At 48.6% G+C, this 21,843-nt stretch overlaps 2 protein-coding genes and 1 pseudogene across 2 annotated transcripts in view; 1 reads left to right on the forward strand and 2 right to left on the reverse strand.

Moving 5' to 3' along the window:
* The window catches only part of LOC147083134 (uncharacterized), a 274,211-nt gene that overhangs the window by 115,422 nt on the left and 136,946 nt on the right, over positions 1–21,843 (reverse strand). The window lies entirely within an intron of this gene.
* Positions 1–21,843, forward strand: part of LOC147083135 (uncharacterized) — a 127,609-nt gene that overhangs the window by 91,078 nt on the left and 14,688 nt on the right. The gene's annotated exons all lie outside the window — the stretch shown is intronic.
* On the reverse strand, positions 6,325–7,194 carry LOC147083136 (uncharacterized; annotated as a pseudogene).

Here is a 21,843-nt window from a genome sequence, read left to right on the forward strand (position 1 = left end):
GGGCAGGTACAGCACGGGTTAGAAACAGAGTAAAGCTCCCTCTACACTAACCCATCAAACACTCCCAGGGCAGGTACAGCACGGGTTAGATACAGAGTAAAGCTCCCTCTATACTTACCCATCAAACACTCCCAGGGCAGGTATAGCATGGGTTAGATACAGAGTAAAGCTCCCTCTACACTGTCCCATCAAACACTCCCAGGGCAGGTACAGCACGGGTTAGATACAGATTAATGCTCCCTCTGCACTGTCCCATCAAACACTCCCAGGGCAGGTACGGCACGGGTTAGATACAGAGTAAAGCTCCCTCTACACTGTCCCATCAAACACTCGCAGGGCAGGTACAGCACGGGTTAGATACAGAGTAAAGCTCCCTCTACACTGTCCCATCAAACACTCGTAGGGCAGGTACAGCACGGGTTAGAGACAGAGTAAAGCTCCCTCTACACTGTCCCATCAAACACTCCAAGGGCAGGTACAGCACGGGTTAGATACAGAGTAATGCTCCCTCGACACTGTCCCATCAAACACTCCCAGGGCAGGTACAGCTCGGATTAGATACAGAGTAAAGCTCCCTCTACAATGTCCCATCAAACACTCCCAGGGCAGGTACAGCACGGGTTAGATACAGAGTAAAGCTCCCTCTACACTGTCCCATCAAACACTCCAAGGGCAGGTACAGCACGAGTTAGATACAGAGTAAAGCTCCCTCTACACTGTCCCATCAAACACTCGCAGGGCAGGTACAGCACGGGTTAGATACAGAGTAAAGCTCCCTCTACACTGTCCCATCAAACACTCTAAGGGCAGGTACAGCATGGGTTAGATACAGAGTAAAGCTCCCTCTACACTGTCCCATCAAACACTCCAAGGGCAGGTACAGCACGGGTTAGATACAGAGTAAAGCTCCCTCGACACTGTCCCATCAAACACTCGCAGGGCAGGTACAGCACGGGTTAGATACAGAGTAATGCTCCCTCTAAACTGTCCCATCAAACACTCCCAGGGCAGGTACAGCACGGGTTAGATACAGTGTAAATCTCCCTCTACACTGTCCCATCAAACACTCCCAGGGCAGGTACAGCACGGGTTAGATACAGAGTAAAGCTCCCTCTACACTGTCCCATCCAACACTCCCAGGGCAGGAACAGCACAGGTTAGATACAGAGTAAAGCTCCCTCTACACTGTCCCATCAAACACTCCAAGGGCAGGTACAGCACGGGTTAGATACAGAGTAAAGCTCCCTCTACAGTGTCCCATCAAATACACCCAGGGCAGGTACAGCACAGGTTAGATACAGAGTAAAGCTCCCTCTACACTGTCCCATCAAACACTCCCAGGGCAGGTACAGCACGGGTTAGATACAGAGTAAAGCTCCATCTACACTTTCCCATCAAACACTCCCAGGGCAGGTACAGCACGGGTTAGATACAGCGTAAAGCTCCCTCTACACTGTCCCATCAAACACTCCAAGGGCAGGTACAGCACGGGTTAGATACAGACTAAAGCTCCCTCTACAGTGTCCCATCAAACACCCCCAGGGCAGGTACAGCACAGGTTAGATACAGAGTAAAGCTCCCTCTACACTGTCCCATCAAACACTCCCAGGGCAGGTACAGCACGGGTTAAATATAGAGTAAATCTCCCTCTACACTGTCCCATCACACACTCCCAGGGCAGGTACAGCACGGGTTAGATACAGAGTAAAGCTCCCTCTACACTAACCCATCAAACACTCCCAGGGCAGGTACAGCACGGGTTAGATACAGAGTAAAGCTCCCTCTATACTTAGCCATCAAACACTCCCAGGGCAGGTACAGCATGGGTTAGATACAGAGTAAAGCTCCCTCTGCACTGTCCCATCAAACACTCCCAGGGCAGGTACAGCACGGGTTAGATACAGAGTAATGCTCCCTCTACGCTGTCCCATCAAACACTCCCAGGGCAGGTACGGCACGGGTTAGATACAGAGTAAAGCTCCTTCTACACTGTCCCATCAAACATTCCCAGGGCAGGTACGGCATGGGTTAGATACAGAGTAAAGCCCCCTCTACACTGTCCCATCAAACACTCCCAGGGCAGGTACAGCACGGGTTAGATACAGAGTAAAGCTCCCTCTACACTGTCCCATCAAACACTCCCAGGGCAGGTACAGCACGGGTTAGATACAGAGTAAAGCTCCCTCTACACTGTCCCATCCAACACTCCCAGGGCAGGTACAGCACGGGTTAGATACAGAGTAAAGCTCCCTCTACACTGTCCCATCAAACACTCCAAGGGCAGGTACAGCACGGGTTAGATACAGAGTAAAGCTCCCTCTACAGTGTCCCATCAAACACTCCCAGGGCAGGTACAGCACAGGTTAGATACAGAGTAAAGCTCCCTCTACACTGTCCCATCAAACACTCCCAGGGCAGGTACAGCACGGGTTAGATACAGAGTAAAGCTCCCTCTACACTGTCCCATCCAACACTCCCAGGGCAGGTACAGCCCGGGTTATATAGAGAGTAAAGCTCCCTGTACACTGTCCCATCAAACACTCCCAGGGCAGGTACAGCACGGGTTAGATACAGAGTAAAGCTCCCTCTACACTCTCCCATCAAACACTCCCAGGGCAGGTACAGGGACATGTTACCAATACCTCCCCTGGATACCAAGGCTAGGGGAGGCACTCTGGAAGGTGTGGGGAGCTGGGACTTGTCCATGAGAGTAACTGAAGGTATTAGACCTGAAATAATCCAGCGTAATGATCGGGTGTTAGTCGTGGCTCAGTGGAACTCTCTCTCTCTCTCGCTCTCTCTCGTCTCTGAGTCCGTAGGTTGTGGGATCAAGTCCACCTCCAGAGACTTGAGAACATAATCTAGGCTGACACTCCAATGAGTACTGAGGGAGCACTGCACTGTCAGTGGTGCCGTCTTTTGGCCGAGACGTTCAAGCGAGGCCCCCTCTGCCCTCTCAAGTGGACATAAAAGATCCCATGATGTTATTTCGAAGAGCAGGGGAGTTCTCCCTGGAGTCATGGCCAACATTTCTCCCTGAACCAACATCACTAAAACAGATCATCTGGTCATTATCACAGAGCTGTTTGTGGGAGCTTGCTGTGCACAACGTGGCTGCTGCATTTCCTACTTTACAACAGTGACTGCTCTTCAAAAGTACTTCATTGGCTGTAAAGCGCTTTGGGATGTCCTGAAGTTGTGAAGGTGCTGTATGAATACAAGTCTTTCTTTAACACAGGAGAAATGGCCCAGAATGGAACAGTCGGTAACAGGACATCAATTAGTCTCCTCTTATCTTAGAGACATCAAGGACTCGATACAAAGTGTGTTTGGAACAAAGCAGATTCATTTGACTTATTTCCAGAATATTAAACTCCAGCCCAATTAGTGGGGTTATTAACATCAGCAGAAACAAATCGATTCAATCCAGCCCGCCATGGCCTGGCTTCGAGGCTGAACCTCCGCTGCACCTGACCCCAGCCCACATAATGTCAGGAACCGGGTCATTGTCTCCGAGGCAGCAGGGGAGTCACAACCACAAACAGAGGCAGACCAATGGAATCTGCCATTTGCTGTATCAATGTGTCTGGCTCTGTTCCATGGAGGAGCCGACAGATTTCCAGTTTCACCCACCCCTGCCCTCCGATCTGCAAGCTCCCTGTCAGCCCTGGTTTAGTGGTTGGTGCTGGATATTGCACAGATGAGGCCCGGCCAGCAAAATGGCTGGGTCCTCTCGCCAAGGACATTGGACAGGCAGCACCATTGCACCGCTCACCCGATGTCCACCCAGAGTGAAAATCAGCCCCAAGAAGTCTAAGCTCAGCAATCTCAGCAACGTCAAACACATCCAAGATCCCCGATCAGCTGCAAGAGAAGGATTGACGTTCCATTCTTGCCCATGTGCCAGTTGCAATTGAGCCTTTCTTTGAAAATGAGCCTGACTGAATGATCTGATCTGTGGTGTTTAATGGACTTGGGAAGCCAATCCTTGTTGGAAATATGAAACTGAACCCCGTATTTATTGAAAATATCAAATCTACCTTATTCAGCTGACTGATGCATCTCAATGGCAAGAGCATTGCGATAATAAAGGTTTGCAAATCAGAGCTGAATTTGATATTTCCAAAAAAATCAACCTCAATGTTTCACAAATCCGAGATGTTCCAAGAGTTTTCAATGCGGAGGACCAGACTGGATGATGGTAAATATTTGGGCATCTCCAAGCACACTGCCTGACACTGGATTGTCCTCCACATTACAAGCTGTCTTATCCTCTTCAGCAATGCACATCTTCAAATGAGAGAAAAGGTCGTCGTGTGTCTGGGTTTCTTCCTGCACAATGGACCTCCAGTTTGTTCCCATTTGTTCACTGCAGTGAAGAGATCACTGCTTTGCTGTCAGATCACAGGCCAAATGTCAGAATTAAAGCAATTGTGGTGATAAGAGTAGCTGGAACATTATTAAGGATCAGAACCAAACTATTGTCAGGAGAAGTTTGCTTGAGTTGTGTTTGGAAACAGCAGGGGGGTGATTTTAATCTCACGCACCCGACGGGAAACTAATGCGATCAGATCGGCCGCTTGTTTTACACCCCGCCCGATTTCACTTTCGACTGAAATCATTGGAGAGCAAAATCAGGGAAGGTGTAAAACAGGCAGGAAATTCAATCCCGTCAGGTGGGGGAGGTTCAAATTACCCCCAGTATATCTGAACTAGAAGGACAACTACTAAAAATGGCCAAAAGGACCATAAAATAACTATGGAAACAGCCTGAGCAGTTCCACAGCAACACAAATCCCCAAATGGGAAACTTTCTGCTTTCTAACCTCGTACACTATTTATCTACAAAGTACATCTCTACTTATCATCAACAGCAAGCTGCAATATCACTTATTGGAATATGATTGTTTGACTAAGTAAGAGTTTAGCCAAAGAACTACCTGCAGTTATTTTACAAATATAGTATTTTCTTACTTTAAGCAAACCCTTTGAATTTTCTTTTGCCTTTTATTTTTTGTTGTGTGTTTTTTTCTCTTTAGGTCCCTGCACACAACCAAAGCATTCTCAGCTGAGGGAACAGGTGGGCAGCTTGCGCTGACCCTGCCGTTCTACTGTGACCCGTGGGGTCTCACCCTCCAAATGGACTTCCTTGTGGGGACACGCTCACTTTCTGTTGACCCCCTCTTTCTTCCCGACAGTCCAGTAGAGATTAAGGATTTGCAGTGTGAGGGAGAATGGGCATAAACCCACATCCCACCATTCTTTGGTGCCATTTGTTGAGCTGGCATGCTGTGCCCGTCTCCGTTAATGACTTCTGATTTCTTCAGTTTTTTGAAGCAGAAACAGTGTCCAGAAAGAGCTACTTGTACTTCAAAAGACTCGAGCCGCTCGGTCAAACAGCCACGTGGACTTTCAGTCCAACATATACTCCATCGATCGATCGAGCACTCATTTCATTCATTTAGTAACGGCAGATTTTACTATCTTACACCACATTCTGTGTATTTAGGATAGTATCTGATGACTATCTGAATTTATGTTGATAAATTATTGGGAGGGTAGAAGTGGTGCGATGCTCAACATTAAGAGTCGGACAGTTTCCGATTCACCAATTGAACACTTTGCTCTCACCAACGTGCGTGGTCCCTTTAAATATGCTGCGCAGTTTCTCTCCCAGCGGCAGGAGCTGGTGAGCGGCCTGCGCGGATCCTCGCCATTGCTGCGCCACCGTGCAGCCACGCACCTTAGGGGCAACATTGGTGTGCGGCCCTCAACAGCTCACCACAACTTGTTCAGTGGCCCTCCAGCCCAAATCATTGCCCACCCATGCCCAAAACCATCTTTAACGGGATTCTGCCTCCTGACGGAGCTGGGAAAGATTTTGCCATTTTTACCACAATTGAGCACCACCTTCTTTTCCAAAGATCTCTGAGCTTCTCTATTGCTGCTTTTGTCTCCCTCAACTGTGGGTGATATTTCTCTCTATTCTCCTGTAAACTGAATTCATCTTGATCTGAACTGGGTTCAATGTAAGACAGTTCAGGGAGTCAGGCATCATTCACCCCTAGACCTACGCTGGCTGGTAAAACCCCAGTCATTTCCTTAGTAAGGATTCCTCTGGTTCCTCGCCATATATTTGTCAGGATACCGAAACCCAGCTTTCTTAAAGCCAACTCCTGGAGGCCCCACTCCCTGAGCCTACAACCTTCAGCAGGGTCAGTGGTGGAGTTCCACAGCAGGAGTGAACCCAACTGTCAGAATGAACATGGTTCAGTCCTGGATGTGATTAACAGCAGCAATAACAGCAGAATCCAACCCCTGCAGTCACTTGTGAACTTGCTGATGTGTCAGCAGGTTGTATGACCGAGTGAATCCCTTCCCACACTCGGAACAGGTGAATGGCCTCTCCCCAGTGTGAGTGCGCTGGTGTCTCAGCAGGATGGAGCTCTGAGTGAATCCCTTCCCACACACTGAGCAGGTGAATGGCCTCTCCCTAGAGTGAACTCGTTGGTATGCCAGCAGGCTGCAGTTCTGAGTGAGTCACTTACCACACACTGAGCAGGTGAACAGCCTCTCCCCGGTGTGAACTCGCTGGTGTGTCAGTAGGTGGGATGAATTTGTGAATCCCTTCCCACACACTGAGCAGGTGAATGGCCTCTCCCCAGTGTGAACTCGCTGGTGTGTCAGAAAGGTGGTTCAATTCGTGAATCCTTTTCTACAGTCAGAGCAGGTGAACGGCCTCTACCCAGAATGAATTCGCTGGTGTGTCAGCAGATCCCTTTTGCTTTTAAAGCTTTTCTCACAGTCAGAACATTTAAAAGGTCTCATGTTTGTGTGAACAAGTTGGTGTCTCAGTAGCTGGGATGACTAAGTGAGTCCCTTCCCACACACGGAGCAGGTGAACGGCCTCTCCCCAGTGTGAATTCGCTGGTGTGTCAGCAGGTCACTTGACTGAGTGAATCCATTCCCACACTCAGAGCAGGTGAACGGTCTCTCCCCGGTGTGACTGCGCCGATGGGTTTCCAGCTGATACGGGTCATCAAATCCTTTCCCACAGTCCCTACATTTCCCCAGTTTCTCCCTGGTGTGACTGCGCTTGTGTTTCGCCAGGCCAGAGGATCGACTGAATCCTCGTCCACACACACAACACGTGTACGGTTTCTCCCCACTGTGAACTGTGCTTTTTGCTTTCATGTTATGTCTGATGATATTCAGGTCCTGCTGAATTGAGTGACTCTGTCAGATCTTGATGTTTGAGTTAAATATCCTGTCTACAAATCCTCCCCTTCTAATACCCTGTAAAATGAATATAAAACAAGAAAATGGAGCATGAGAGAGAACACACAAAAACACAAAGACAGGTTGTGAAATTGAGCTCAATAAATCTGGGAATTTGTTGGGCCAGTACCAGGAAAAAAGTAATGATGAAAGCTGCCGGATTGTCATTAAAATCCCAACTGGTTCACTAATGTCCCACAGGGGTATGGGGATCGGGCGGGAAAGTCAAGTTGAGGTCGAAGATCAGCCATGATCTTATTGAATGGCGGAGCAGGCTCGAGGGCTGTATGGTCTACTCCTGCTCCTAATTCTTGTGTTCTTATGGAAGGGAACCAGCCACCCTACCTATCCCACGACTTCTACCGCCTAGAAGGAAAAGAGCAGCAGGTGCATGGGAACACCATCATCTGCAAGTCACACACCATCCTGACTTGGACATATATCATCATTCCTTCATTGTCACTGGGTCACAATCCTGGAACTCCATCCCGAACAGCTCTGTGGGAGCACCATCACCACACGGACTGCAGCGGTTCAAGAAGGCAGCTCACCACCACCTGCTCAATGGGAAACTAGGGAGACTGGTGGGCGCCATGGGGACTGGAGTGCATCATCACCCCGGCCAATGTGATTTTAATTTAATTTAATAAGTTTTAAAAATTAATCTAGTGTTTTTTTAATCTTCTTTACAGTCCACTTGTTCGGCTGGGAGAGCGGGAGGCTCCACTCGGCGATGCAGAGAGCTCTGTGGATGGAGAAGAATGTCAACCAGAGTCTGCCGGATCTGCACAAACTCTCCACTGGGAGCGCCGACCCTCATCTGTGTGAATTCCTGGAGACCCGCTATCTGGATGAACAAGTAAAGATGACCAAGAAGCTTGGAGATCACATCATTAACTTAAAGAGACTGGGACCCCTGCCTTGTAGGGAATGATGGCTTGTGACTTTGTACAAAGAGCTGAGCCTGAGGTCTGTAAACGTCATTTACTGTAAAAATGTTCAAATATTAAATATTTAAAAATAAACCCGTGGGGACGCGGGCTGCAAACGCCCAAGTGTGGCCCCATTATTAAAACAGTAAAAAAATTAATGCTGGGCCATCCAGCGACGCCCAGATCCTCAGTCCCAGTGACCGCCTCAGAAGAATAGAAGATGGCGGCGCGTAACCCGGGCCTGCAACCGAGAAAAAGCCTCACAGCTGCCGTCCGGTGGAACATAGACCGGGCTGCTGGATCTCATTCGGGCCTGAGGCCGTTCTCCAACTTTATAAACCCTGCGGCATGGCCTACCTGCAGTTTATTAATCTCTGAACCCCGCTCCCGCCGACTAGCAGCTCAGCCCAGCGACCGCGCAGGGCTTTCTTTGTAAAGGCGGTGAGGGACACGTGACCCGGGCCCAGGGGCTGATTGACGGGAGCTTCCGACCAATAGGGAGCGAGTGGGGCGGGGCTGGAGCAACTAGCCGGCGGCGGGTCCTCCAACCAATTGGGGAGCCTGAGGGGCGGAACTTGCGCCGGCTGATTGTCGGATCCGCAGGGCAGCGAGTTTCTCCAGTCCCTTGTTCAGGGCCCGGGGCCAGGGGAGGCTGTGGGCCTTTATTCCCCTTATTGGACACAAGGCTCTTTGGCTCACAACACACAGGCTCAGACTGCAAGACAGACTTTTTAAATTCATCAATAAAAGCAGATAAACCTTGTGCTTCTGTAGAACAAACTTTCTAATATTTGGGAGTAAATGTACAAGTTTTTTTCCCTCTGGGGAATTTATTATTAGTTTCACGAAACAACAACAACCACTTGTATTTATAAAGCGCCTTTAATGTAGTAAAACATCCCAAGGCTGTTCACAGAATCGTTATAAAACAAAATTTGACACCGAGCCACATAAGAAGACATTAGGGCAGATGACCAAAAGCTTGGTAAAAGAAGTAGGTTTTAAGGAGCATCTTAAAGAAGGAGAGAGGTAGAGAGGCAGAGAGGTTTAGGGAAGGAATTCCAGAGCTTAGGGCCCAGGCAACTGAAGGCACGGTCACCAATGGTGGAGTGATTAAATTGGGGATGCTCAAGAGGCCGGAAATAGAGGAGTGCAGATATCTCGGGAGGTGTGGGGCTGAAAGAAATTACAGAAATAGGGAGGGGGGAGGCCATGGAGGGATTCACTCCACACGGCCTGACCTTCGTCATCTTGTCGATCTTACATACTGTTTATGGATAACAAGCTGGTTACAGAACAGAAAACCGAGAGTAGGGGTTGGGAGTAGCTACTCAGACTGGCAAAAGGTAGGAAGTGGTGTACCACAGGGATTGGTGCTGGGACCGCTGTGGTTCATAAATGATTTGGACTCGGGAATCAGAAGTACAATTAATACTGAGGAAGACAAAATGCAAGAAGACATTAATAAATTTCAGAATGGGCATATAGTTGGCAAATGAATTTCACTGTAGATCAGTGTGAGGTGGTGTGTTAATGAATTTCACTATAGATCAGTGTGAGGTGGTGTGTTAATGAATTTCACTATAGATCAGCGTGAGGTGGTGTGTTAATGAATTTCACTATAGATCAGTGTGAGGTGATGTGTTAATGAATTTCACTATAGATCAGCGTGAGGTGGTGTGTTTTGGTGGGAAGAATAAGGAGGCCACTCACTATTTGGACAAGAGGGTGAAATTGGGTTGCTTTGTGCGTCCTGTGATATTCAACGGGAGGTTAGCGGCGGCAGTAGCCGGTAGTGCCCCGCGGCATAGCACCACCGGCAATTACGTCATCACCATGCGCAGTGCCCCGGCTGCAACCTTGGGTTGCGCCGCCTGCCCTATCGCCGGACAATATGTCCGACAGGGTCAGGGGTCATTCCTGCAGCCGTGGCGGCGCCACTTAAAGGCAGGCGTCGGGTGGCAACGTTTTATTTTGGCTGACTGCCAGCACCTGCCCACTTCCCCTTTCTTCTTCGGGGTGTCGGCTGCGATCGCTCAGCCTGACGCTCCTCTTGATCCGACACCCCGCTCCCCGGTGGTCCAGCAGGGCCCCAATGTCTGCAGTGCTAGGCCCCTCCCCTTTAATCAGGGACGGAGGTCTGCTATGATGCTATGAGAGTCATAGAATATGAGAGTAAGCTTGCAGGTAACATAAAAACTGACTGTAAAAGCTTTTATAGATATGTGAAGAGAAAAAGATTGGTGAAGTCAAGCGTAGGTCCCTTGCAGTCAGAATCGGGGGAATTTATAATGGGGAACAAAGAAATGGCTGACCAACTAAATACATATTTTGGTTCTGTCTTCACAAAGGAGGACACAAATAACCTCCCTGAAATACCGGGGAACATAGGGTCTGATGAAAGGGTGGAACTGAAAGAAATCAGTATTTGTAGGGAAATGGTGTTAGGAAAATTGATGGGACTGAAGGCCGATAAATCCCCAGGGCCTGATAATCTACATCCCAGGGTACTTAAGGAAGTGGCCCTAGGAATAGTAGATGCATTGCTGGTCATCTTCCAGAACTCAATAGACTCTGGAACTGTACCCATGGATTGGAGGGTAGCTAATGTTACCCCACTATTCAAAAAAGGTGGCAGAGAAAAAGCGGGGAATTATAGACATCGGTAGTGGGGAAAATGCTAGAGTCCATTATAAAAGATGTAATAGCAGAGCACTTGGAAAGCAGTGACAGGATCGGACAAAGTCAACATGGATTTACAAAAGGTAAATCATGCTTGACTAATCTACTGGAATTTTTTGAGGATGTAACTGGTAAAATAGATAAGGGAGAACCAGTGGATGTGGTGTATTTGGACTTTCAGAAGGCTTTCGATAAGGTCCCGCATAAGAGATTAGCGTGCAAAATTAAGGCACATGGGATTGGGGGCAAGGTATTGACTTGGATAGAGAACTGGTTCGCGGACAGAAAGCAAAGAGTTGGAATAAACTGGTTGTTTTCCAAGTGGCAGGCAGTGACTAGTGGGGTACCGCAAGGATCGGTCCTAGGACCCCAGCTGTTCACAATATATATTAATGATCTGGATGAGGGAATTGGATGTAATATCTCCAAATTTGCAGATGACACAAAGCTGGGTGGGAGGGTATGCTGTGAGGAGGATGTCATGAAACTCCAGTACGATTTGGACAGGTTAGGTGGTTGGGCAGAAACATGGCAAATGCACTATAATGTGGATAAATGTGAGGTTATCCACTTTGGAGGCAAAAACAGGAAGGCAGATTATTATTTGAATGGCAATAGATTGGGAGAAGGGGAAGTGCAAAGAGACCTGGGTGTTCTTGTGCACCAGTTGCTGAAGGTAAGCATGCAGGTGCAGCAGGCAGTTAAGAAGGCAAATGGTATGTTGGCCTTCGTAGCAAGAGGGTTCGAGTACAGGAACAAGGATGTCTTGCTACAGTTTTACAGGGCCTTGGTGAGACCACACCTTGAGTATTGTGTGCAGTTTTGGTCACCTTATCTGAGGAAGGATGTTCTTGCCATGGAAGGAGTGCAACGAAGATTCACCAGGCTGATACCTGGGATGGCAGGAATGACGTATGAGGAGAGATTGTGTCGATTGGGCTTATACTCACTGGAGTTTAGAAGATTAAGAGGGGATCTCATCGAAACCTATAAAATTCTGTCAGGCCTGGACAGACAAGATGCTGGAAGGATGTTCCCGATGGTCGGGGAGTCCAGAACCAGGGGTCATAGTCTAAGGATAAGGGGTAGGACATTTAGGACTGAAATGAGGAGGAATTTCTTCACCCAGAGAGTGGTGAACCTGTGGAATTCTCTACCACAGAGGGCAGTGGAGACCAGTTCATTAAATATATTCAAAAAAGAGTTGGATATATTTCTTAAGGCTAAAGGGATCAAGGGATATGGGGAGAAGGCAGGGACAGGGTACTGAATTTGGATGATCAGCCATGATCTCATTGAATGGCGGAGCAGGCTCGAAGGGCCGAATGGCCTACTCCTGCTCCTATCTTCTATGTTTCTATGTTTCTATGTGCCGACGGGTGTGGCGCTGTTGCACGAAGTGCCGCGGAATTCACTGGTTGCGCCCCAAGAGGGAGGGGAGTGCTTCCAGTAGCACCCCGCCTCCTGCCTGGGGCGCTACCACTGGATTTAATGCACAGGGCTGCTAACTTTTTCAGGGGGCTAAAATTAGCCCCAGCGACGTTAGCGACCCAAAGGGGGTGCCACTGAATTTCTCCCTAATAATTTAAATGGGCTGGAGGAGCGGAGGGATCCAGGGATACAGATACACAAATCACTAAAAGTAGCGAAACAGGTTAATAAGGCCATTAAAAAGAAAGCACTGAGTACATTCCTAAAGGAGCCTTCTGTTCCATGCCTAGGAGCTCTGAACCATGGCAGAGAGCGGCTGGGATACGTTTCTCACACGCCTCGAGATTAACCCTCACGGCAACTTTGCTGTCAGTGAAGAGAGACAAGAAAGACCAAAGTGCCGTTTGCCCCTCTCAGTGTGGCCCTGAAGGACTGTGTCCAGGCTGGAGTTCTGTTCCCACCGTACGATCCTCCCCCAGATTGTCCTTTCTGAGCTCCAGCTAGGTGATGCTAAACACTCAGGTGGGAAAGACAAAAATCTACAGCAATGTGTTTAAAGCAAAGCTGGGTTATTTGACATCTATCCAGAATATTAAATTCCAGCCCAGTTACAGGAGTTATTAACATCAGCAGAAACAAACCCCAACTGTCAGAATGAACATGGTTCAGTCCTGGATGTGATTAACAGCAGCAATAACAGCAGAATCCAACCCCTGCAGTCACTTGTGAACTCGCTGGTGTCTCAGCAGGTTGGATGACTGAGTGAATCCCTCCCCACACATGGAGCAGCTGAACGGCCTCTCCCCAGTGTGAGTGCGCTGGTGTACAGTGAGGTCAGATGATCGCCTGAACCCAGTCCCACAGTGAGAGCACCTGAAAGGTCTCTCATCAGTGTGAGCTCGCTGGTGTCTCAGCAGGTGGGATGAGCGAGTGAATCCCTTCCCACACACGGAGCAGGTGAACGGCCTCTCCCCAGTGTGAGTGCGCAAGTGTATAGTGAGGTCAGGTGACTGCCTAAACCCAGTCCCGCAGTGAGAGCACCTGAACGGTCTCTCGTCAGTGTGAACACATTGATGGCATGTCAGTTCCCTGGAACTTTTAAAGCACTTCCCACAGTCCGAGCAGTTAAAAGGTCTCTCATCAGTGTGAACTCGCTGGTGATTCAGCAGGTTGGATGACTCAGTGAATCCCTTCCCACACACAGGGCAGGTGAACGGCCTCTCCCCAGTGTGAACTCGCTGGTGTGTCAGCAGGGTGGATGACTGAGTGAATCCCTTCCCACACTCAGAGCAGGTGAACGGCCTCTCCCCGGTGTGAATGCGCTTGTGTCTCGATAGGCCAGAGGGTTGGCTGAAGCCTCGTCCACACACAGAACACGTGTACGGTTTCTCCCCGCTGTGAACGGCGCTTTTTGCTTCCATGTTCAGAGGCCGATGATATTCAGATCCGATGAGTCGAGTGACTCTGTCAGATCTTGAAGTGATGTTTGGTTTGAGCTTACCATCTGCAAATCCTCCCCTTCCAGTGCCCTGTAAAATTAATTTAAAACAGGGAGCGTGAGAGACAACCCACAAGAAAACAAAGGCAGGTTGTGAAATTGAGCTCAATGAATCTGGTCAATTGTGGGGCCGGAACTAGAAAGAAGTGATCATGAAAGCTGCCGGATTGACATGAAAACCCAACTGGTTCACTGATGTCCTTCAGGGAAGGGGATCCGTCACCTGGTCTGGGCCTACACAAGACTCTGGCCTCCATGGGAGGAGAGAGAGAGAGGTGGGTGTGGGAGGGGGAGAAGGAAAGGAACTTTATACATCTGCAACTGGACCAGAACTTTGACAGAACCTCCAAAACCTGCAACCTCCACCACCTAGAAGGACAAGGGCAGCTGTTGTATGGGAGCACCATGACCTCCAAGTTCCCCTCCAAGTCACACACCATCCTGACACACACACACACGATATTCATCGTTGCTGGGTCATAATCCTGGAACTCCTTACCGAACAACATTGTGGGAATACCTTCACCACACAGACTGCAGTAGTTCATGAAGGAGACTCACCACCCCCTTCTCAACGGGAAACTGGGGATTGGCAATATTTGCTGCTCTTGCTAGCGACGCCCACATCCCAAGAATGAATTAAAACAAATCTGTAGATGTAAACTGGATTAAAAGCCTGTACAGAAATACTTGTTCCGAAGAGAATACTCTTTTACATTGTACGGACAGTGTCTGTGTAACAACCTAATCTCCCCTAGAATCCACCTCCCTTGACAGTCTCACATTGGAAATTGTTGGGTCCTCCTGGGCTCAGAAGTGCTGGCGGTTCAACCCAGCAGCTTCTCCTCCATCTCCACTCCAGCTCAAACTGAAACATACAAACATAGGAGATAGGAGCAGGAGTAGGCCATTCGGCCCCTCTAGCCTGCTCCGCCATTCAATGCGATCATGGCTGATTATCCAAATTCAGTACCCAGTCACTGCTTTCTCCCCATACCCCTTGATCCCTTTAGCTTTAAGAAATATATCCAACTCCTTCTTGAATATAGTTAATGTCTTGGCCTCCACTGCCTTCTGTGGTAGAGAATTCCACAGGTTCACCACTCTCTGGGTGAAGAAATTCCTCCTCATTTCAGTCCTAAATGGCCTACCCCGTATCCTTAGACTGTGACCCCTGGTTCTGGAATCCCCGACCATCGGGAACATCCTTCCTACATCTAGTCTGTCCAGTCCTGTCAGAATTTTATAAGTTTCAATGAGATCCCCTCTCATTCTTCTAAACTCACTTGAGTTTAGAAGATTGAGAGGGGATCTCATCGAAACCTATAAAATTCTGTCAGGCCTGGACAGAGTAGATGCAGGAAGGATGTTTCTGATGGCCGGGGAGTCCAGAGCCAGGGGTCATAGTCTAAGGATAAGGGGTAAGCCATTTAGGACTGAAATGAGGAGGAATTTCTTCACCCAGAGGGTGGTGAACCTGTGGAATTCTCTGCCACAGAGGGCGGTGGAGGCCAGTTCATTAAGTATATTCAAGAAAGAGTTGGATATATTTCTTAAGGCTAAAGAGATCAAGGGATATGGGGAGAAGGCAGGGACAGGGTACTGAATTTGGATGATCAGCCATGATCTCAATGAATGGCGGAGCAGGCTCGAAGGGCCGAATGGCCTACTCCTGCTCCTATCTTCTATGTTTCTATGTTTCTTAGAGAGGGTGCAGAAAAGATTTACGAGAATGATTCCAGGGACGAGGGACTTCAGTTACATTGATAGACTGGAGAAGCTGGGGTTGTTCTCCTTGGAGCAGAGAAGATTGAGAGGAGATTTGATAGAGGTGTTCAAAATCAAGAGGGGACTGGACAGAGTAGATAGAGAGAAACTCTTCCAATTGGCAGAGGGGTCAAGAACCAGAGGACACAGATTTAAGGTGATTGACAAAAGAACCAAAGGTGACATGAGGGAAAACTTTTTTACGCAGCGAGTGGTTAGGATCTGGAATGCACTGCCTGAAAGGGTGGTGGAGGCAGATTCAATCACCACTTTCAAAAGGGAATTGGATAAGTACCTGAAAGAGAAATATTGCAGGACTTCAGATTCCTGGGGCAGGAGCGACCAGTTCTGGGGCAGGAGGGAACTGTCCAAGGTGGACAGGTTGCACCTCAACAGAGCTGGAACCAATGTCCTCATGGGACGGTTAACTAGTGCTGTGGGGGAGGGTGTAAATTAATTTGACAGGGGGATGGGCACCAGGATGAAACATTAGAGAGGAGAAACAAGGTGAAGAGAGGACTGGGAGAGACAAGTAGCACTAGAGGGACAGAATTGCTGGTCATCTTCCAAAATTCGATAGACTTTGGAACAGTTCCCATGGATTGCAGGGTAGCTAATGTTACCCCACTATTCAAAAAAGGTGGTAGAGAGAAAACGGGAAATTATACACCGGTAAGCCTGATATCGGTTGTGGGGAAAATGCTGGAGTCCATTATAAAAGATGTAATAGCAGAGCACTTGGAAAACAGCGACAGGATCGGACAAAGTCAACATGGATTTACAAAAGGTAAATCGTGCTTGACTAATCAACTGGAATTTTTTGAGGATGTAACTGGTAGAATAGATAAGGGAGAACCAGTGGATGTGGTGTATTTGCACTTTCAGAAGGCTTTCGATAAGGTCCCGCATTAGAGATTAGCGTGTAAAGTTAAGGCACATGGGATTGAGGGCAAGGTACTGACTTGGATAAAGAACTGGTTGGCAGACAAGAAGCAAAGAGTTGGAATAAACGGCTCTTTTTCCGAGTGGCAGGCAGTGACTAGTGGGGTACCGCAGGGATCGGTCCTAGGACACCAGCTATTCACAATATATATAAATGATCGAGACGAGGGAACTAGATGTAATATCTCCAAGTTTGCAGATGACACAAAGCTGGGTGGGCGTGTGTGCTGTGAGGAGGATGCCGAGAAACTCCAGTATGATTTGGACAGGTTGGGTGATTGGGCAGAAGCATGTGGATAAATGTGAGGTTGTCCACTTTGGTGGCAAAAACAGGAAGGCAGATTATTATCTAAATGGCAATAGATTGGGAGAAGGGGAAGTGCAGCGAGACCTGGGTGTCCTTGTGCACCAGTCGCTGAAGGTAAGCATGCAGGTGCAGCAGGCGGTTAAGAAGGCAAATGATATGTTGGCCTTCGTAGCGAGAGGCTTTGAGTACAGGAACAAGGATGTCTTGCTGCAGTTGTACAGGCCTTGGTGAGACCACATCTTGAGTATTGTGTGCAGTTTTGGTTGCCTTATCTGAGGAAGGATGTTCTTGCCATGGAGGGAGTGCAGCGAAGATTCACCAGACTGATACCTGGGATGGCAGGAATGACGTATGAGGAGAGATTGGGTCGATTGGGCTTGTACTCGCTAGAGTTTAGAAGAATGAGAGGGGATCTCATTGAAACTTATAAAATTCTGACAGGACTGGACAGACTAGATGCAGGAAGAATGTTCCCGATGGCCGGGGAGTCCAGAACCAGGGGTCACAGTCTAAGGATAAAGGGTAGGCCATTTAGGACAGAAATGAGGTGGAATTTCTTCACCCTGAGAGTGGTGAACCTGTGGAACTCTCTAACAGAGAAGGCGGTGGAGGCCAATTCATTAAATATATTCAAGAAGGAGTTGGATATATTTCTTAAGGCTAAAGTGATCAAGGGATATAGGGAGAAAGCAGGGACCGGGTACTGAATTTGGATGATCAGCAATGATCGCATTGAATGGCAGAGCAGGCTCGAGGGGCCGAATGGTCGACTCCTGCTCCTAGTTCTTATGTTCTTATAAATACAAGTCTTTCTTACTTATTGTGTCCAATTCTGGGCACCGCACTTTAGGAAGGATGTGAAGGCCTTAGAGAGGCTGCAGAAAAGATTTACGAGAATGATTCCAGGGATGAGGGACTTCAGTTACATGGAGAAGCTGGGGTTGTTCTCCTTGGAGCAGAGAAGATTGAGAGGAGATTTGATAGAGGTGTTCAAAATCAAGAGGGGTCTGGAATGGCCTACTCCTCCTATTTTCTATGTTTCTATGAACCCCAGGACCAGGCCCCTATGGGGAATAGGTACGCAGATCAAGGCGCAAAACTAGCTGCGGAAGAAATGCAACCAGAGTACGCATTCAAAAATGAAATAAATATGGTCATGATCGTCAGTGGGGTACAGGAAGTAAATATAATGGAGCTACAAGAAAATACTAGTGAAAAGCACAAGGAGAAATGGAGACAAGCTGGCGCGCAATTACAAGATGGAATTTGGAAATGGGGCCCCCGTAACCAGGTGGTGGCACCGGAATGTTGTAGACAACAACTGAAGGCGCTATACCATGGTGTAACACATACAAATTGACTTTACCGGCCCCTTAGCGCAGGACCGGGGGAAGAAATATTGCCTGGTAATAATTGACCAATTTACCAGGTGGGTGGAAGCCTTTGCCACCAGAGACTGCTCTGCAAAAACAGTTGCACTAATATTGGCTACCGAGGTTATACCCCGTTGGGGAGTGCCTCTGCAAATTGACTCAGACAACGGCACTCATTTCACCGGCAAAATAATGAAAGAAAACTGTAAGCTGCTACATGTGACACAAAAATATCACATACCATATCACCCCCAGAGCTCAGGGATGGTAGAAAGAATGAATAGGACACTGAAAAACGCGCCGACAAAAGCCATCCAAGAAACAGGGAGGGGATGGTCGGAATTATTACCCAGCATACTAATGAGGCTGCGAGCCACCCCAGGACGAACGACCGGACTGACCCCCTATGAATTAATGACAGGACAAGCTATGAGACTACCAGAGGATTTGGCTGGAGGGGTGGGAGAACCAGGACCAGTACAAAATAGATTAAGGCGATACTTAGTACAACTAAATCAGGAGGTACAAGTACTAAATAAAGAAGTAAGGAACCAACAACAGATTAAAGATCTAGAAAGGCAGAATGCTGGACTTAAACCAGACGAGTTGCACAGAATAGGTCAACAAGTAATGACGCAAGTTATCGGAAGAAAGGGAATGGGGCCCGTTGGATGGGGCCATGTACTGTATTAATGACAAGTGATACGTGTGTTTGTCTACAGGAACCGATGGGTATGCGATGGAAGCAATGGACCCAGGTGAAACCATTTAACACTAAAGACCCCCATTCTACCCTCTCCTCTAGGGGAAAGAGCTCAGAAAACAACCAGACCTCTGTTTAAATTACAGATAAACATGGATCCAGTCGACCCTTTATATCAGAGGGTCCGTCTCGGGGAGAAGAAGCTCTCCCGGTTTACCCTTACACCCGAGAACTCATTTTTAATGTGGAAGCAAGTCATCCTCGGTTCCGAGGGACTTCCTAAGAAGAAGAAGACATAATTGGAGTAAGACTTCTTTACTACTGTATTCAAATCCTCTTGTAATGAAGGCCAGCATACCATTTGCCTTCTTAACTGCCTTTCACGACCACCGGATGTCCCAAAGCGCTTTACAGCCAATGAAGTATTTTTGAAGTGTAGTCACTGTTGTAATGTGGGAAACGCGGCAGCCAATTTGCACACAGCAATCTCCCACAAACAGCAATATGATAATGACCAGATAATCTGTTTTTTCATCATGATGATTGAGGGATAAATATTGGGCTCAAAACACCGGGGATAACTTCTTCGAAATAGCACCACAGGATCTTTTACATCCACCTGAGGGGGCAGACGGGGGCCTCAGTTTAACGTCTCATCCGTAGGACGGCATCTCCGACAATGCGGCTCTCCCTCAGTACTGCCCCGCCGACAGTGCGGCGCTCCCTCAGTACTGACCCTCCGACAGTGCGGCGCTCCCTCAGCGCTGCCCCTCTGACAGTGCGGCGCTCCCTCAGTACTGCCCCTCTGACAGTGCGGCGCTCCCTCAGTACTGACCCTCCGACAGTGCGGCGCCCGCTCAGTGCTGCCCCTCCGACAGTGCGATGCTCCCTCAGTATTCCCCCTCCGACAGTGCGGCGCTCCCTCAGTATTCCCCCTCCGACAGTGCGGCGCTCCCTCAGTACTGCCCCTCCGACAGTGCGGCGCTCCCTCACTACTGCCCCTCTGACAGTGCGGCGCTCCCTCAGCACCGCACTGGAGTGTCAGCCTCGCTTTATGTGCTCAAGTCCCTGGAGCGGGATTTGAACCCACAACCTTCTGACTCTGCTATCCACTGAGCCACAGCTGACTCCAGTCTTTTACACAGTTTCATCATAACTTCCGTGCTTTTGCACTCTACGCCTCTCCTAAAGCAGGGGAGTTATGATGAATTGTTAAACAGTTTTTTTTGCAGAGTGACCAAGGCTGTCTGTAGGAAACAATTTTGCATTTGAAAGAAGCTTGTATTGTGAAGCTTGTGCCCCTTTGCCAGGCCCGCTACCTGCGGCCCCTCTCCCAGATTCCAGCCCCAGCTCTGTGCTGACTGAGCTGCTCTCACCTGGGGACAGCGCGTCACAATTGGCCCCAGCGCACCTGAGCTGGAGAGGAGGTCCCGCCCCCTTGCCGTGCCACCATTGGTTGGAGGTCCAGGCCGCCCAGCTCAGTCCTCCCACCTCAGCCCTCGTCCTATTGGTCAGCGCTCCCATCAGTCAGAATCACATTGCTCCGGCTCACTCCGCCCCCCCGCGCGGGTCAATCAGCTCCGTTCGGCGTCCGCGGAGGTCCCGCCCGCCCGACTCTCAGGTTTGGTTTTTCTCGTATTTTACTTTATAATCTCGCTCGCCGCTCCCCCCTCACCTCGATTTAAATCGATTCCCCAACACTGTACTTTACCCCGGCCGCTGATTCCGCCTCTTCCCCGGGCCCGGCCTTCCTTCTTCTCCCCGGAGGCCCCGCGCAGGTGCACTGGCAGCCTCGTTTTGTGGTGGGGCCGAATGAGCATGCGCGGCCCCGACTCTCCACATTTAAAGGGACATCCACACCCTCCACATTTAAACGGACACCCACCCCCTCCACATTTAAAGGGACACCCACCCCCTCCACATTTAAAGGGACACCAACCCCCTCCACATTTAAAGGGACACCCAGCCCTTCTACATTTAAAGGGACACCCACCGCCTCCACATTTAAAGGGACACCCACCCCCTCCACATTTAAAGCGACACCCACCTCCTCCACATTTAAAGGAACTCCCTCCCCATCTCTCATGTCCTCTACTGTGGAGGAGGAATTCCTGGAGAGTTTACGGGATGGTTTCCTGGACCAATATGTCAAAGAACCAATCAGAGATCAGGCTATCTTAGACTGGGTATTATGTAACGAGAAAGGATTAATTAGCAATCTTGTTGTACGAGGCCCCTTGGGTCGGAGTGATCATAATATTATCGAATTCTTCATTAAGATGGAGAATGAAGTTGTTGACTCAGAGACTAGGGTCCTAAATTTAAATAAAGGAAACTACAATGGTCTGAGGAGCAAGTTGGGTAGGATTGATTGGGGAATGTCACTCAAAGGGTTGATGGTGGATAGGCAATGGCAAACATTCAAAGACCGCATGGATGAACTGCAGAATTTGTTCATCCCAGTTTGGCATAAAAATAAAAAAAAAAAGGTGACTCAACCGTGGCTAACAAGGGAAATTAGGGATAGCATAAGATCCAAGGAGAGCACATATAAATTGGCCAGAAAAAGCAGTAAACCTGAGGATTGGGAGCAGTTTAGGATTCAACAAAGGAGGACAAAGGGATTAATTAAGAAGGGGAAAATAGAATGAGAGTAAGCTTACAGGGAACATAAAAACTGACTGTAAAAGCTTTTATAGATATGTGAAGAGAAAAAGAACATAAGAACATAAGAAGTAGGAGCAGAGGTAGGCCATACGGCCCCTCGGGCCTGCTCCGCCATTCAATAGGATCATGGTTGATCCGAACCTAGACTCACGTCCACTTCCCTGCCCTCTCCCCGTAACCCCTAATTCCCTTATCAGTGAGGAAACTGTCTATCTGTGTTTTAAATTTATTTAATGTCGCAGCTTCCACAGCTATCTGAGGTA

The sequence above is a fragment of the Somniosus microcephalus genome, unplaced genomic scaffold (genome assembly GCF_052327205.1).
Source record: "Somniosus microcephalus isolate GS21.2 unplaced genomic scaffold, FLI_Smic_1.0 scaffold74, whole genome shotgun sequence".
NCBI lineage: Eukaryota > Metazoa > Chordata > Chondrichthyes > Squaliformes > Somniosidae > Somniosus > Somniosus microcephalus.